This window comes from Triturus cristatus, chromosome 5_2 (assembly GCF_964204655.1).
Source record: "Triturus cristatus chromosome 5_2, aTriCri1.1, whole genome shotgun sequence".
In the NCBI taxonomy this organism is placed as follows: Eukaryota; Metazoa; Chordata; class Amphibia; order Caudata; family Salamandridae; genus Triturus; species Triturus cristatus.
Window position 1 is genome coordinate 336,489,130 of NC_140588.1, and position 16,881 is coordinate 336,506,010.

The 16,881-nt window shown below is 44.5% G+C and overlaps 1 protein-coding gene across 1 annotated transcript in view; it reads left to right on the forward strand.

Annotated features, from left to right (window-relative positions):
* The window catches only part of MCUR1 (mitochondrial calcium uniporter regulator 1), a 271,092-nt gene that overhangs the window by 179,894 nt on the left and 74,317 nt on the right, over positions 1–16,881 (forward strand). The window lies entirely within an intron of this gene.

Consider the following 16,881-nt stretch of genomic DNA (forward strand, 5'->3'; position numbering starts at 1 on the left):
TGTATGTTGAAAGCTCTTCTTGCTAATACTCATGCAAAGGCCTGGTATGAATTATTGTTTATGTGACGCGTTTAATGATAGTTTTATTTGTATTTTCCTCAGTTGGTAAATTCCTCGTATATCTTTTAAAACTGAAATAAAATTGACTCTTGACACACCTTGTTTAATTGGATAAAAAGTACCATTATCATCCTAACCAGCTGCTGGTCAGTTGGGTAAAATAGAGGGCATATGGGCATTTTATTGCAGGGGCTATTTAGCCGTTTAGAGAGTTCACTGTGTAAGTTCAGTTACAGCCAGTCTCCTGTATGTAAGCTTGAAGCTTCATATTATTGTTTGGTTGTTCATCCTTCCAAGGTCTAAGGTCTTTAAAATGAGTACATGACCATTATGTAAAAGTAACACCAGTTTTCAGCATCTGAAGTCTAGTTTGTGGTGTGCGTTAAACAAATGATAACTGTTACTACATGACAGTATGTGTAATTATGTGTTGGGTGTATTTAGACCATGCAAGTTAAATAATGCTTATTTATAGAAGGCAGTGCTCATTTACAATTTCAGCTGAGTTGAAAAGAAAAGGCGGAAAATAAAGACTCCTTTTTGGAACAATTCACACGTAAATACTGAGGATGGGCTTTTATTGACAGTCTTTCTTTCTTGGACTGTTATTTGTTAACATGTAATTGTACGCCCTTTGAAGGGTTTCAGAAGCCCTCCCTGGGTTTTACAGTACATTGCTTTACTCTGTATTCCCTACCTTCTTATTTGTTACCTGGGAACTGAACTTAATGTACCTGCTGCATGCCACAGGTGCCAACAACTCATTCCTTAGCCACATATTCTTCTTTTTTGTAATGTTTGGTGTCAATTTCATGGACTATTTACTTCCCCCACAGTAGTCTTTTGTGCTAGTCTTGATTATGTTTCAAAGTGTGTTTTCCTCTTCCTCTTTTGTACGACTGTTCCCCTGCAAGTGATTACAATGTGCTATTTGTTTTGTTCTTTTAACTCCCTTCAACGCTTGCATTTCTTGGTTCTTTTACGGCGGCCAGTGTTTCAGATTATTTCCTTAATTTGAAAAAAAAATCTGGAAATCTGTGTTCATCCACTCAAAAGGTGAATGTGTGTGTGTGTGTATGTATGTGTGCAAATAAGTAAAAGGGGCTTGAGATGGCAAATGGGTTTATCTATCTTGTTTGCCCTTAACTGTCTATGTCCCCAGGGCAGCCTTTGTCAGTGTCTTTGTGTCAGGCATTGCCTAGATTGCATGTTTGCTATCCTCTTATTTTGGGCCTGCAAACCTGTTGTCCTCCTCCTCCTCCAACCCACTGAATGTGCCATTGTGCTGGGGAGAAATTCCCATCACTCTTTCTTAATGCTGGATTCTTTATGTTTGATTTGGAAGCTGAAAATATGTTTCAGGCAGGTTTGTTGTTTTTGGATGAGTGGCCATTTTGTAGTTCTTTGTTGGTGTATTAAAGTCTATTCACCTTACCCACACCGAACTACCTGTGAAGTAACGAGAATTTTTCAAATGGTTTCTTAAGCCTGTGTGGAAACGCCAAGTACCCATAGAGTTCTTCACATATTATTCACTTTTCCATACAGCCACAAGGAATAAGCAGTGGGCACAGTTCAGGACTGGGAAGATGAGATATTACTGTAATGACATTGTTGTGTAAAGTTTTACTAAAACAAATTGTATAGGTTTATCATGTTGGCCTGATTCTGTGTGTAAGGAAAAGCCTCTTTTTGCATGATCACCCCTCAAACCTTTAGACTCATGCTGCTGGTTTTGCGACTCTGAAAGTGCACTGGGCTTTACCAACTAGGCCCCAGTGCCAATGGCCCTTTAGGAGACCCTTAAAAGGTGTATGTTTAACAGGTTGACACCCCCTTGGCATAAGTTAACTTACTTACAAGTCCCTAGTATATTGTACCAGGTGTTCCCAGGGCTAGTAAGTTAAGTGTCCCTCATGGACTGAAGCACTGGTTGTGCTACCATAAGTGTAACAAAGCAAAGAATTACACCCACTCTGCATCTGCACACTGGTAGAGTGTTGCCATTTCAACCCTTGGCAAAGCCCAAACCGTCCTTTTTAATATTTATAGGTCACCCCTAAGGTAGACCTAACAAGCCCTAAAGGCAGGGTGCATTACATTAAAATGGATGTGTGTTTTGATGTGTGTCCGGAGAGTAAAAACTATGCATTGTCCTCTTTACTGCAGTAAAGCTAGTAGCCTCATTGGTGACTATGGAGTTACACGCTGACAACTCAGCAGTGTTAACTTCCCAATGGGACTATCTGGTACTTCAAGGTATCTAAAGAGTTGTTGCATTTAACCCAACTTGTTGCACAAGTTGAATTTAATGTAACTAATTTATAAATTGCAACGTTTGAAAGTTGCCACTTTGTCTCCCAAGTTTTCCATTAGCTGTTTCTGTTGCAAACTGCTGCTGACCTCGAGACAGCCTGCTGCCCTCCTGGGGAGACGCAAAAATGACACTCAGGAGTGACCTCCTCCTGCCAGGATGGCTACAGTGTGTATAAGCCCAAAAGGTGAGTATTTAACGGGAAGCTACTTTTGAAGGGTAAAGGGTAATCATACTAAGAGCCAGATTCCGATGCGGTTAGGAATGGCTTCAACCCTCGGTCGGAGCCATCCTAACCGCATCAGACTTGCCCATTCGGATTCCTTTCTGACCGAGCCATTCCGATGGCTTTCCAGATGGCTTCCGACAGGCTCAGAGAGCCCGTCCGCCATCCGGAAACCCTTCAGTACTCCCTCGGCCTGCTGTTTCCGAGTTTCCCACTGCCTTTCTGTGCTGTTCTTTCTGACACAGAAAGGCAGTGGGAAACTATCTTTGGGGGGGCCCCAGCAGGGCCCCCATGGGTGCGAGGCCGCCGATCGCTGGCCAGGAGATTCCTGTCTTGGGGTGCCTGCCACGAGGTGCAGGGATGAGCTGCACCTCTGCAATTAACGATGCGAGCACGGAATGCAAGCTCCCATTGTTAAGTATAGGATTGCGACCGAACAGAGCTCAGTCGCATCCTACCTGCAGGTCTGGAACCGATGACAAGAGGTCGTTCGGTTCCAGTTCCTGACCGATGTCCATCCGACATCGGAATCGGCCCCTAAGAAGGGTCTACTCTTTCATTTAGACAGGCTGGCATCTCAGGCAGAGAGGGAAAAGCAGTTGTCAAACCGTTTCAAGGACAGTATAGCCCATAGGTAGCCACATCTCTGGATAGGTCTAGGAAGCACCCCATCCTCAGAGAAGGTTCTTCTATGTTGGGAGTGGGCAGTATAGTGCACCTGGGACAGCTAGGTGTCACACTTTGCAGGAAGTCATCAGGCTGGAGGGGACCTGGTAACCCATTGGCTAGTTAGTCGCAACCATCCCTTTGGCTTGTAGCGAGCATAAAAGTGGCATCCCTGGCCCCCAGAGCACAGATCACGCCTGTTCTGAAGAGAAGACCAAAGAAGCACTGCCTTGTTATTGCCAACCAAAGGAAACCGCTAGGATTGCTGTAACGGGAGACCGCTATAGGAGATCAACCCCTGAGGCCAAAGTCACCCCCTCTCCCCAAGTTTGAGAACTAAAGGGTGGCCACAGGAAGACCCCGTGCACGAGTTAGCATCATCAGCATCTTCAACATTCAGTATCCCTTGCAAAAGGATCAGCAACCAGGACCATTCCATTGACCTTAATGGCAGTTTGACCTAAGGATTCAGAGCTGGACTGGAGATTGCTAAGACCGACGGGTAACAGTCCCCTGGACCTGACTGAGCCCTGTGACTGGCTCCCTATAGGAGCTGGCACATCCAGGAGTGGCAATATTGTTGATGTCAAGTTGCTTGTCGTGGTTAACCCGAAACCGCTATTTCTGTAGATTGGAAATATTTATTGCATCGAGTGAAAAGCAGTGATTTATTATTTCTTTGCAAATTAATATCTTTGGAACCCTCCCATGAATTTTGGTCTTTCAAGTCTCTATTTAAAGATAAAAATACAACTTATTTTTATAGATTGGGGTTGGATTTTTCTTTTTTAACGTTTTCTTCTATTTTACTGTTTTAATATTTCTTAATGATTTACACTTGTTCCTTTGTAAAAGCCTGATTGCTCTGTGCCACGGCTACCCAGGACTGAGCTAAGGTTTTACAAACAAACCTGACTGGACCTGATAAGGATTTGTCATTATTTCACAGTGAGGTCCCAAATCCACACCATATAATAATCCACATTTCTCACACTGTGGTACCCACTGCAAGGTTTGCAGATCTCTAGCTAGTCTGAGTGGACTCTCAAAGTTCAAACTCATTTTTATGCTTTAGTTCCTGAAGCACCTCTCTGTTTCTATTTTTGATGCTGTTAAACACACTTTTTGGTAACCATCCTTGATCCATCACCTTCTACTTCTGAGGACACAGTTAATTCAAAATGGTCTCATGGTCTCTAGGAATGTAGCCACCTTCTTGGAATGGATCTACAGGCTTAGAATAGTAATTATGTAAGTAAGTAATGTAAATTAAGGACATTCCGGAGATCCTTTATAGTGGGTCAGACTTTTGGGTGTGGAGGAGAGGCGACAGAGGGACCCCTTGAAGCTTGCTTAGGTTTGTTTTCCTCCTTGCCATTTTCTAGCCCATTATTCACTGTAGGACTACCTCCCACAGGTTAACAGGTAGCTATGTGGGACATCTTCACTCTCTTTTATACATTTGTTTTGTGTAGCTCCTGACAAGAGACTTGCAGCTGCACCCTAGACCTTGCCTCAACCAGTCTGAGCATAATATGCAAAATGGGCAGACCTGTCAAGTACTGAGTCTCGGAGCTGACTGTTGGACTACACAACTACTGTCTGTAACTTTAGTATAAAGATGGAGTATACCTTTCTAGAAAATGTGCCAAGACTTCTCATTTGGAATCCGGGGCCCACACCAGTGGCAACTCTTTAATGCGCTGGGGTAGGGGTATTAACCGCCAAGTCCCTTTGCCCAGCTCTGGATCAGAACCTCTAAAAGTCTGAAAGCCTGCCAGGATAAGCTGCCTTAGAGAATGCCTTGAATGAAGGCACTGACTGTCTGCTCAGGAAAAGCATTGAAGGTGTCATTACAAGAAGAATGTGCTGCCTAGACAAGGAGGACAGAAAACTGGGCAAACTTTGATGGCTGCTGTAGCTATCAGAGTCTCTTGGAAGTGCTTGACATCAAAGGGACTTCGTGGAGACCCCAAAAGTGCTAGAGGGCAATCCCACTACTAGAAGCTAGTGCCTAGAAACGAAAGGCATAGGTGGCTGTTGCACCTGACTGAGCTATGCCTAGAAAAATACAGCTAGTTTTCAGAAAAGCACATAAGATATCACCTGCCTCACCATCGCAACCAGGCTGGCTCCTAGATTTGATTGGGTTGGAAGGGGTTGGCTGACGTTGAAGAAGAACCCAAGGAGCAGGACTCGTCCTACTTCAAGAAACGCAACACCAGCACAGCCGCTCTACTGCCTGTATTGGCGCTGCCTGGGCTCCCTTGACCGAGTGTAGGCCTGAGCATCCACCACAAAGGGCAATCAACGTCTTCTATACCAGGGTGAAGAAGCAAGCACATCATGCTCAGTAAGCATTGCAAGACACACACCATCTGGAGTAGTGAGATTTCCAATCAACAACAATCTTGCTGGCCTGCATGAACAAAGGACAGAGAAGTACTGTGAGTTTGTGACCGCAAAGGAGGAAAGAAGGATCCTATTTTTGGGGGGGTTGAAAAAAAATTACTCTTCGACCAGAAGGGTTTACTTTATCACACGAGCTCCCCAGGGATAGCTCATATGATGATTCCCACCAAGTGCCAGTGAGCAGCCTGAAAAGGTTCTACAATCGGGAATTACTACTAACGCTCACATTTCTACGTGAGGAAATGGCCAAAAAGAACTACTTACTTACCTTCTGTAATGCTTTTTCTGGTGGATTCTCCTCAGCTTATCAATTTTGCTGAGCACCAGACTGAATCTGGAACTTTTACATAGTAACTGCTACCATGCGCTGGCAGGTGGTACCATTAGATTCAGCAGTAACCTCGCGCTGCCTCCTGATCTGACAGCTTTAACCTGTATCGGGGTACCACCCCTGTTCAATAACATACTTTTTTGTACCCTTGAACTCAGAGGGTGCAGATTGCTTATGACAAATTGGAAGAATGACAATGTGCAAAATCTACCTTGTGACCTCTTTAGAACACTGAGTTTTCTTCACAGAATAGGGAGGAGGGAGGGCAGTCAGAAAAACTGCAGTTAGAGTATCTAGCAGAAAGAATGTTATCAGTAGTAAGTAACTTGTTCTTCTGATAGATATTTCTTACTGCAGATTTCTCACCTCTTGAGTGGATATTAAAACAGTCCCTCCCAAAAAGGTGGAGCGTCTGAGGGCTGGATTGACATTAGGAAATCCTGTAGGACCAAGCGGGTGAAATGGCCTGCCTTGTCAAGTCAGTAATGCCTGTTGAGGGTGTGCATGGAGGCCCATATTAGCAACCTGGCAAGTGTCCAACACCTGAGCACCTTTTACCAATGCAGTCATTGTGACATTGGCCCTGGTGGAATGGGTCTGAATACCCTCAGGAGACTCCTTTTTCGCAAGGGCATGGCATGTCTTTATGCACAGATGAGCCACCTAGACAAGGCTCACTTCGATGCTATCTTTCCCTCAGTATAACGGCAAAGCCAATAAAAAGCTGGTCATCCTCACAGTTTTATTGTGTGCTTGATGTAAAAGCTAAGAGCTGCTTTTGGGCTCAGTCAGTGAAGCGTCCTCGCCTTAGAGGAGTGAAGGAGAGCGAAAAGAGCAGAGAGACTGATAGAATTTCACACATGAAAGGGCAATAACACTTTCTGGAAAAAGGAAGTGTGAGTTTGCAGCACCAGTTTATCTGGGGTAAAAGGTGGTTACGCAAGTTGCAATGACAGTGCCTGCAGCTCCCTGACATAACGCGTAGAAGTAACTGCAATGAGAAATACCATCTTGATGGTCATTACTCTGATAGTAAATGTGCATAGGCCTTCGAGGTTATGTACATTAAGAATGTAAGAACCAAATTAAGGTATAATGAAGGGTGCTGGGAGGACTTGTATGTGAGACTCTTCAAAAGCGCATCACCTGGTGATTTGAATAACTAACATTGATCAGACAAAAGTAGAGAAGCCGAAAGGGCCAACAAATAACCTCAATAGTGCCCTCCACAGTTGCCTTGCTAGCGATTGAACAAATAACAAAACGTTCTACAGTTTGTCCTGCAAAGAGTTAACCAGACAATCTCCACACTATAAAGGGAAACCTTTGCATAGGCTGCAGGCCAGATTTCGACTTGTTGTTGGAAAACTCCAGAGATGACAGATGGGTAACTATCAGGGCCAGGCTGGCCCTACCAGGCATCAAGCGTTTGCCCGGAAGGCTGGAAGGTTGGAGGCCGGTTTTGTTATTGGGGGCCAGTTTTGCAGCAGTGCTGCAATATCAGCCCCCAGTTACAAAGGTATAAAGCAAGCGTTTCCAGCCTCCAGGGGCCAGGCAGTGCTTCCCCAGGGGCTGATCTTAGAAAATTGCCTGGGCTGCTTTGGGTTCCTAGTCCGGCCCTGGTAACTATTGTTGATAGGTGATCTACAAATGAGCGTGGGTAGGCTGCCTTCAACCACTAGTAATTGAGTTACAGGAATACATGTATCCTCAACTTCTGAAGATACGCTGTCACTACCACCATCACCTTGGTAAGCACCCAAGTGGCAGAGGTGAGACCAAAGGAAGTGTCTTTGGAATGCCGGTCTGGTACATGAAAGTATGTATCCTGCTGGTCCAAGGATTCAGTTCCCTGGATCCAGGTTGGAAAGTTATTGGACCAAACTCTACATCTTGAACCAGTACTTCCACAGGAAGGTGTTCAGAAGGTGAAGGTTCACAATCGTCCAAAGTCCTCCATTTTTTTGAGCCACCAAAAACAATAACAGGGGCAGCACCCCATCTCTTAGGCTGTTTTAGCCATTTCATGACCAAACGTCCTGCGCAAGTATGATGGTGAAAAAAAGTGTGGTCTAGGATGCGGCCCGAGTATTTGCCAGTGGCTGAGATTAATTCAAGCATTCCATCCATCACTTTTTTTGTATTCCTCAGTGCAATGCCCTAAGTGCAAATGACATTGGTTTTGTGCTCACTGTACCTCTAGAACCAAGCTAAACCTTACTAGCAAGGCCCAAATATGCCGAAAGTGGCCTGGGGATTGTTTGCGTTCTGCTTCAGTGGTGCCCTAGCCTAGCACTTCAGGCTTGAAGTATTTCTACTGGAGCAGGTCCAAGGCTGATTTATATATGGCTGGTAACTCGCTGAGGTGCTATGGTGGGCAAACAATTGATGGTCTAAAATGCCGCTCTATTTACCAGTAGCTGAGATTAATTCAAGCATTTCATTCATCACTTTTTTGAATTCCTCAGTGCACAAAGATGGAGGCCACCCTCTGGTCTGAAGTTATAGTATGCCAGTTCTGCAGGAAAAAACTAATTCTGCCCCCTACCAGTCATGCATGACCATGGGGAGGGGAATGAAAGTGGCTTAGCCCTATCTGTGGTGTTCTTGCCCTGTGCCATTACTGTGTCTTTTTAAGCCTCAAAATACCTGATTTGAGCTGTCTTGGGGTTGCTAGACCTGCCTTGGGGGCAGTAGGCAAGTCCTTGAGGGCATCCAATTACTTTTTCAGTTATGTTGATGGAAATGGCGGGCCAAAGAGAGTAAAAGTAAAGCGTGTGCCGAAGCATGCCTGTCTTTAAAATACTCCATAGCAGAATCTGTCTTCTCAGCAAAAAGTCTGAAACCATCTAATGGTATATAAGGGATGCCTGCACGTAACTGGAAAATGCTATGGTGCACATCCAGGTATGATGCCTGATCATACCACTGATGCCTGGAGCACGAGACTTACAGTCCATTGTGTCCGGGCTGGCCCTCAAGACATATTTTGGTACGTCTTGTTCATCTTGAGTGGTCTAAGCAAGCTGTTCCTGAATTCATCATGGAAGGTTGGCAAAATCTCACTAGCCACTTTACAAGGTGCTTAAGTGTGCAATGTCTCTATAGGCAGACAGAGTTCTGGGATCTCAGGATCAAAGTAGAGTAAGAGAAGACCCTGGTCCTAAATGTATCAATGTGTTATAATTCTCTTTTTGGTGGCATAGTATGGAATCCGTTGCTCATAAAGGCTTGAATTACCAAGCTCTCTGACGTTGGGTGCTCAGTCAAAAAACGCAGATTTCCAGGTTCTGGCCTATTATATTTAGCTTCTTGGCAACTTAATGAGTTGAACACGGCCTAGTCCAAGTCGTCATCAAGGTTTGCATCAGGACCTCATTAAAAGGCAGTAAGGGGCTCTGAAGTAGCAAGCCCAGGCAGCAAGATTCTGTCAGTAGGTCTGCGTTAGTGTCTATGGTAGTTGACTGCAATCACTACATACGAGTTTTGAAGGATATTATGTCACCAATATAGGAGGCTGGAACAAGAACCTCTTGGAGCTAGAGAAGCATCAGTTTAAAAATATAAGGAAGCTGCATGCACAGAACCCTGAGATCACGATTTAGTAGCGTGCATACCTATAATGAAAATTCACCAAAGAGAAAGAAGTATATAATGAATGAATATTTTAGCTGAGTCTCCCCCTTTGATGTACAGCTGGCCAACTGACAAGAATACGCAGAATGGGCTTTAAGCATGACATGCAAGTATAAATGCTATTTGATAATATGTCAAGCCAAAATAGTGCAGCATTTACAAAAATGAAAAAACTTTATTAAGCAGCATAAGTAGGGACGTATTATTCTTGATGGTCCTGAAGAAAGCCATTTGACCGTAAGGCTTTAAATGACTGGCTGAATCATATAGACAGTTGTTGATGTAGGAGTCCTTAATTACTCAAACCGCCTGTTTGTAATCATGCCAAAGGATCCATAAAGGATTACAACATAGTGGATTACTGAAGGCAATTTTAATCCCAGATCCCACCCCAAGAAAACACAGAACTACTGGACATCTCATAGACTGGATTCTGCAGCAACCACTGCATGGATATTGCTCTCATTGTTGCAACTGATGATGTCCGGGCCATCACGAACAAAGGGAAAACAGCAGCACTCCAACTACTTGACCTCTCTGCAGCCTTTGATACCATCTCCCATAGTGTGTGCCAGCACCAGCCTTTAACAAGCTTGAAGTCAGACAATGGCAGCAGAGTCGGAACTTGGAGTCCCAACTGCACAACTTCTTTTTGGAGGGAGAGTGGCAAGACAAGGGCAAGACCATCTTGGACTTGTTGCGCTTGTGGCATGCCTTGTCCCTCTGCTTCATCTTTGTCTAAGTAGAAGACAATGACCTGGTGTGGAACCCTTGAGCGAGTGTGGGTTCACAACTTGGAACATGATCTACCTTGCTTTTCATGTTCAGTGACATGTGGCTGTGTCTCCCACTCGTTGATTTGTTTTTTTTGTAAACAGATTTTATTGGTTATTTCTGTTGCGGCATAACATTACATTACAGCAGTTTAATTAGTATTGCTTGATATTGACTATCTCATATTGCTTTCAATTGTGTCACTAGTGCAATCAATCTGAATATCCAAGTAAGGTTACAACTATAACAGTAATTAATTACCTCCCTCTCCCGGGTCATCATATCAATAGATCCCGTGTGGGGCGCTGGGTCCATGTAGGCCGTGATCCATCCATTTGTACGTATAGGATATTATGCTGCAGTCTTAGTGAGTTAGTCACTAGTGACGCGCTGGCTTGGTAATTTTAAGTAGGTTGTCTGTTATTAACGTGTGTGTGCCAAGGGTTCTCCCTTTACGTGGCTTCTCTATCATATTCTGGAGGTTCTAGTACCGGGTGTGCTCAGTCGTGCACCAGGGTCTCCCAGGCTCTAGCTATCTCTATATGTCGCAGCCCTCTCTTAGCCTCTCGCATCAATATGCGTCCATCGCAGCCCGCCAATTTCAGGAGTTCTTTGTGCCAGGTGGTTAATTTTGGTCCTTCCTTCATTTTCCAGTTCCTAGTTATTTCTTGTTTCGCCAGGATATACGCTAGGTCTTGGAATTTGCTAGTGACTCTAGTTTTTGCTGAATGGGGGAACCAACTCAGGAGGCAGTGAGCCGTCGAGCATGGCAGCTCCTCAACTACAACCTCGCTCACTGTCTGTACCACTCCTTCCTAGAATTCCTGCAGTTGAGGGCAGTCCCATAACATGTGTAGTATGTGGGCTTGCAGTGTACCGCAGCATGGGCAAGCCGCTTCTTCTGTCTGGAAATATCTGTTTATGCGCTCAGGGGTCGGGTATGCTCTATGCATGACATAATAATTTATCAACTTGAAACGTGCGTTTCTGGATACTCTGGGTATCCCTGCTAGTATATTGTGGCTTTGAGCGCAATTGGTGTACCCAAATGTTCTTCCCATTGGCAGCATAGCCTCTCCAGTGGTTGTAGCCCGTCTGCGCAGAGCGCTCTATATTGGCGCGACACCACTTTGGTGGTACCCGCTGATGGGACCATATAGTAGCAAGTCTACTGTGTTAGGGGTACCATGGCTCCCGTCCACCAGTGCTTGCGGATGGCTGTCCTTAGTGCCCCGTGTAACAAAAAATGTCCCTGAAGTAGCACAAACTCCATCCAGAACGTTTCAAACGGTAACATCTCGGTGTCCTTGTAAAGGTCACCTACTTTTGTCGCCCCAGCTTCCGCCCAGTTCCCTCCATGTGGGAATGCTTTTAGCATATCTAGGGGGATGTCTGGTGAATATGGGATCCACACTCCCATTCTCTGCAGTCATTGGCTTGTGCTTTAAGCTCTTGAGGGTCTCCTCCTTTTGGCCTGTTCACCCTGAGAAACACCCACAATAGGTCAGTCAACAATGATTTAGCCTGTCTTTGTGCATCCGTCTGTCGTCGCTCTAAAGCTATACTGCGTACTAGCCACTGCAATTGAGCTGCTATATAGTAAGTCTCAAAGTTTGGGGTCACTAGTCCGCCTTCAGGCACGGGTCTCTGCATTAATGCAAGGGCAACTCTACGGTGTCCAGGTGGGCAGTGCTACCATTTTAAGGAGTGCTATCCTACCGGCCACTGAGAGCAGCGGTCTGCCAAACGTGTACAGCTGTATGTAAGCCACGGTAAGCCCTTCCTATGTTGCCCTCATAAAGATCTGACCAAGCATGGTAAATGTGGACTCCCAGATATGGTAAGCATCTGGGTTCCCATTGTAGCCGTGCTAGGTCCTTCAGAAGTTGGCCCGTCCTCACCACTGGGAAAAGTCTGAATTTTTACCAGTTCACATTAAGTCCAGACATAGAGCCAAACCTCTCCAGCAGGGCGCAGGCTCACGTCAAATTCTCGTCTCCCCCCCCCTCACCTCAGAACTAGCAACAGATCATCAGCATATAGTGCTATGTGATGGTAGACCTGTTTGACTTTCAGACCTTCGTACGAGCAGCCCGTTCTGGCTGCTATGGCGCCACATTCTACCGACTAGCTCAGCAAAACACTGTTCTTCCTGTATGTACTCTGGCAATAGGTCTAGTGTATTGAAGTCTGGTCCAATTGATAAACCCCTCCCCTAGTCCCATGCTCCTCATTAACTCGCATAAATAGGGCCATTCTAAGCTGCCAAAAGCTTTTTCTAGGTCTATAGCAAAAATCATTGCGTGTTCTTGGTCCCTCTCGTTTGCCTCTTGTATGGTTAGTTGGCACCTAATGTTTCCTGCTGTACTACATGTCGGGATGAACCCAGCTTGGTCCTTGTGCAGTAGTGAAGTCATGAAGGGCAGGAGGCGGGTGGCGAGGACCCGACTTAAGAACGGTTTTTAAGCCGTCTACTCATGGGGGCTTTGTTTGGTTTTAAGATGGGGTCTATAACAGCCTCCCTCGTGGTGTCTGGTAGGGAATAGGTCTCGTTAGCCGCTTCATATCGCGCCAGGAGGTCGGGGAGTTAATTCAGCCGAGTATGTGAAGTGGAACTCCACAGGGAGCCCGTCTGTGCCAGGGGTTTTATTGCATGCCATGTGTTATTGCGGCGATCTTATGGGTAGTTATGTTCCCCCCCTAAATGTCTCCCACTCGTTGATCATAAGGGACCATTTGTTGCTCAGATCCTAAAATCACCTTGCAGACATTGTGTGTAAATCTGTGACCAAATCTGCTTTCTGCAGAAGTGGCACGGTTTGAAGCATGTGGTTTCTAGGGTACCATTTCCCTAGCAGACTCTCTTTTGCTGAAAAACACAATTTTTTTATTGGTGAAAACGAGCAAATTTCAGAGCAGTGCTCCTAATCTGCGTCAGAAGACACAAAAAAATGAACTGACTTCATGGTGCAGGGGTGGCACCTATATTCAGCTCTGCACAGATACTCTAAAGGTGGTGCAAGGTCAAAGTGGAATCTGATACCACCGTCTCCCAGTGTGTGGGAACAATTGATTTGAAAGCGATTTGGATCCAGTCTGGTGTGTGGTGAAATTCAAAAGGTGAGGAATCTGCAGTTAGAAGTATTCATCAGAATGTGGAATTACAGTGGAAATAGGGTACCATGTTTCGGATTCCATAGGCAATTCCCCATTTTCATTCGAACTTTTGTGGCAAAGTCGGAATACTGCAACATTTGAAATTCCGGAAAATATGACTACCCCAGGGAATCAGTATTTTGGAAACAGAAATACTGATGTGGTATAACCAGCTTCCTCATAACGGGGCCAGGAAAAATGAATGTCCATTGTTGGCCTGTTAGCTTGAGAAAGCAAGTACGAAGTACCAAGTGCTGCATTTGATTAGACTTGCATGCACGCCCACTCAGCATTAAGCACTATAACATAAGATGGACTAGGACACAAACATAATTTCCCCCCACTGTGACTACAGCTTCCTTATTAGAGTATGTATTCAATCCACTATCGACGAAAACAAAACTATTGGTCCAGGGGGCGAGAAGACAAAACCTCACTAGAGGGACCTTAAATGCTCCCCAGAATGCCTCAGTCAAATATGTCTCCATAGTTCTCATTTCAACATTGTCTGGTTTAGCTTCAACCCCAAATGCTCTGTCTTTGCAGCCACCAGCCAGGGATTTCAATACTGCTTCCTGGTTGCCCCAGAGGGAAGTTTAAACAGGAACTCTATGCATATTCATGTCATTATATGCTTACAATCTAGATTACGCCTCCAAATAACCTTCTGTAAACAAAAAACAAAATTCTGATCCACATATGCACCCAGAAGACCCTGGTCGATTTATGAACACGTGATAACCCACACTCAGAGGCCCTCCTGTGAGAATGGTATGGCATGCCACCATAGTGGAATCCCAATTTAAATCAACATCTGTTGAAAACGTAATGTGAAATTCTAAGTAGTGGTGGACGAATAAAATTACAACAACAATAGCTGGGGTAGCTGACCTGTATGAAAAGCAAAAGGCAAAAAGGAGCCGGGGTCTGTATAGTCTTGACCAGTCCAATCATCTGAAAGAAATGTAGTTTCCCTCTCCACTCTACCCATCATAGACTAGAGACAGAGGAAGACATCTGATGTAGCCCTTTGCCTGCTAGACGATAAAGCAGTCCAATGTCTGAAGGTGGACAAATGAAGCTCAAAATGTAGGCAACTCTGTCCCCAAAACTGTCCAACATGAGGTAGAGCAGTTTAAGCTCTTTGTTGCTTCTCTTCTTTCAGTATAGACTCTGCTGCCTTCATTTCTAGTGCAATGAATAGCATGAGGTAATTGTGAAAACCAGTAGCAAACAAGGCGAAGTGCTGAAAGGGCCGATTGTTGTCGGTCATGGGTGTCCAATGTTGGTCCACCAGCTTTAGTGTCTTGTAAGATATTCAGGCTAGAATGATGAAATAGGATGTTTAGCTCAGGTCCTTCCTCTTCCATAAAAAAAATTAATTCAGTGACCAGAAAACAGTGGATTAATTCTGGACTCTGACTTTAACTTAATTGTGCCACGGGCCTTGAACCTTCCTTCCCGCTCTCAATATTAGCGGTGTTCACTCTCTCTCCTTCTGTGGTGTAGCTTTCGATTGTACACATAAGATATTAACCCAAAAAAGATGGTCTTATTTCCCCACCTTACCACTGGAAGTAAATTCTAAAAGATTTTCATTAGCTTAGTTTTCACCAACTGCAACCTTTTAGCCGTAAGGTCAGCATTTGGTGGGTCATTGCCACCCCAGAGAATGCTGCATAAGTCATAAGATTTTATTAAGCGCACATATCACCCAGAAGGGTCTCAAAGGTGTCATTTGCATGCACTGTGGCTGGCTAGTCTAACTACTAATTAAAAGTAACAATTATTACTTTGTCTTGAGAAGAAAGTTGTCTGTATAGATGAGCCACACAAGCATACACAAGGTGTGTTAGGGTATCATGTGCCCAGCTGATGTGTGAAAATATGTGCAGTGCCTTATCCAGAGAAGCAGTCTTTGCTCAGCAAGCATCAAAATGAATATGGTGGAGCCTGGTGCGGACTTGTCTCCCACACACACATTTTCTTTCATGGGCACTGAAATAGTACAACTGGATATGGGTTCTCATTCTTTCAGTAATGGGCGAGGATAAGCCGCTCTGAACTGTTAGGACACTCCATAGTGATATAAGTATTTAATAGGACCAGGGTAGCAATCTTTAAAATGTATCTATTAACAAAACTAGTGCCTCCAGTTTCCCTAATCTGAAACTTGATACTCGTTTCATTTGATCGTTCATTCTATGCTTGGTGGATGAAGACATAATGGCTAAACATACCGAGAATCCTGGAAAACAAACAATTGTACACGTTTCCATGAGGGATTAGCACCTTTCGTCATTAAAAATGCAAACCATGCACCTGAACTGTACAGGCCTCAGACTCTGCTGGGTACAAATTGTATCTACATTTCTCTCTCTTCCTTCTTGTAAAAATATATATTACCTATATGTCTCTTCCTTCCTTCCTGTAAACATATCACTGACGACATTCTGGTAAGGCACTTTGAATATGTAATATAACACTTAACTATTTCATGCAACACATTTCATTCACCAGATATTGGTGATAAAACTGCTTCACTAAGAAGGGCCGATGTATTTTCTGTGGACTATGGTGAATCTTCAGGCAAATATACAGGTGGGTCGTTACCTCCCTGCTCTTGGATTTCCGTTAGTCATCTATCAACATTCTACCGCTCACACGGTTTTCCACTTACCTGCTCCTATACTACTGCCAAGGGAGGTTGTTTCACTCAAACATCTTGTTTCTGGAACCTGACACCTCTCTGGGGGTAAGCCTGAGAGAGGTGCTAGGTAGCTCTCAGGTATAATTTTACATCTCATGTAATCTTTACAAAGGGCTAGCCACCTAATATGGTGTCTTCTGACCTCCACTCTTTCTCTGTTTCTTTCCTGATTCCTATCTCTTCAGCCGCCTAATCCCATCTGCCTCACATTCAGTCATCCCCGGCATTAAAATTCAATTGCCAACATCACAGGAGCTTCAAATTTGGAGGATTCTAGACTGAGCAAAATTCATACAGGTCTCTGTCACTGAGACAAATACACAATTGATTAAAGACCTATAAGACATGCAACACCCTGTTGCCAAACAGCACAGTAATGTAAAAGGCCTGCTGCTCACAGTAAAGCTGACACACCACCAGTGTACCAGCATTACTCTTGCTGTGACTTTTGTTGCCTTACAAGCACTGGAATCTTTAATCTCCTCATGAGATTACACTCACAAGTCTACACAAAGTATGCCACAAAGATCCATGGCTGGATCATAATATAGCTTTAGAGCCTGCTATAGTGGGCTCTTTCAGCCGTTAAAGGCTCG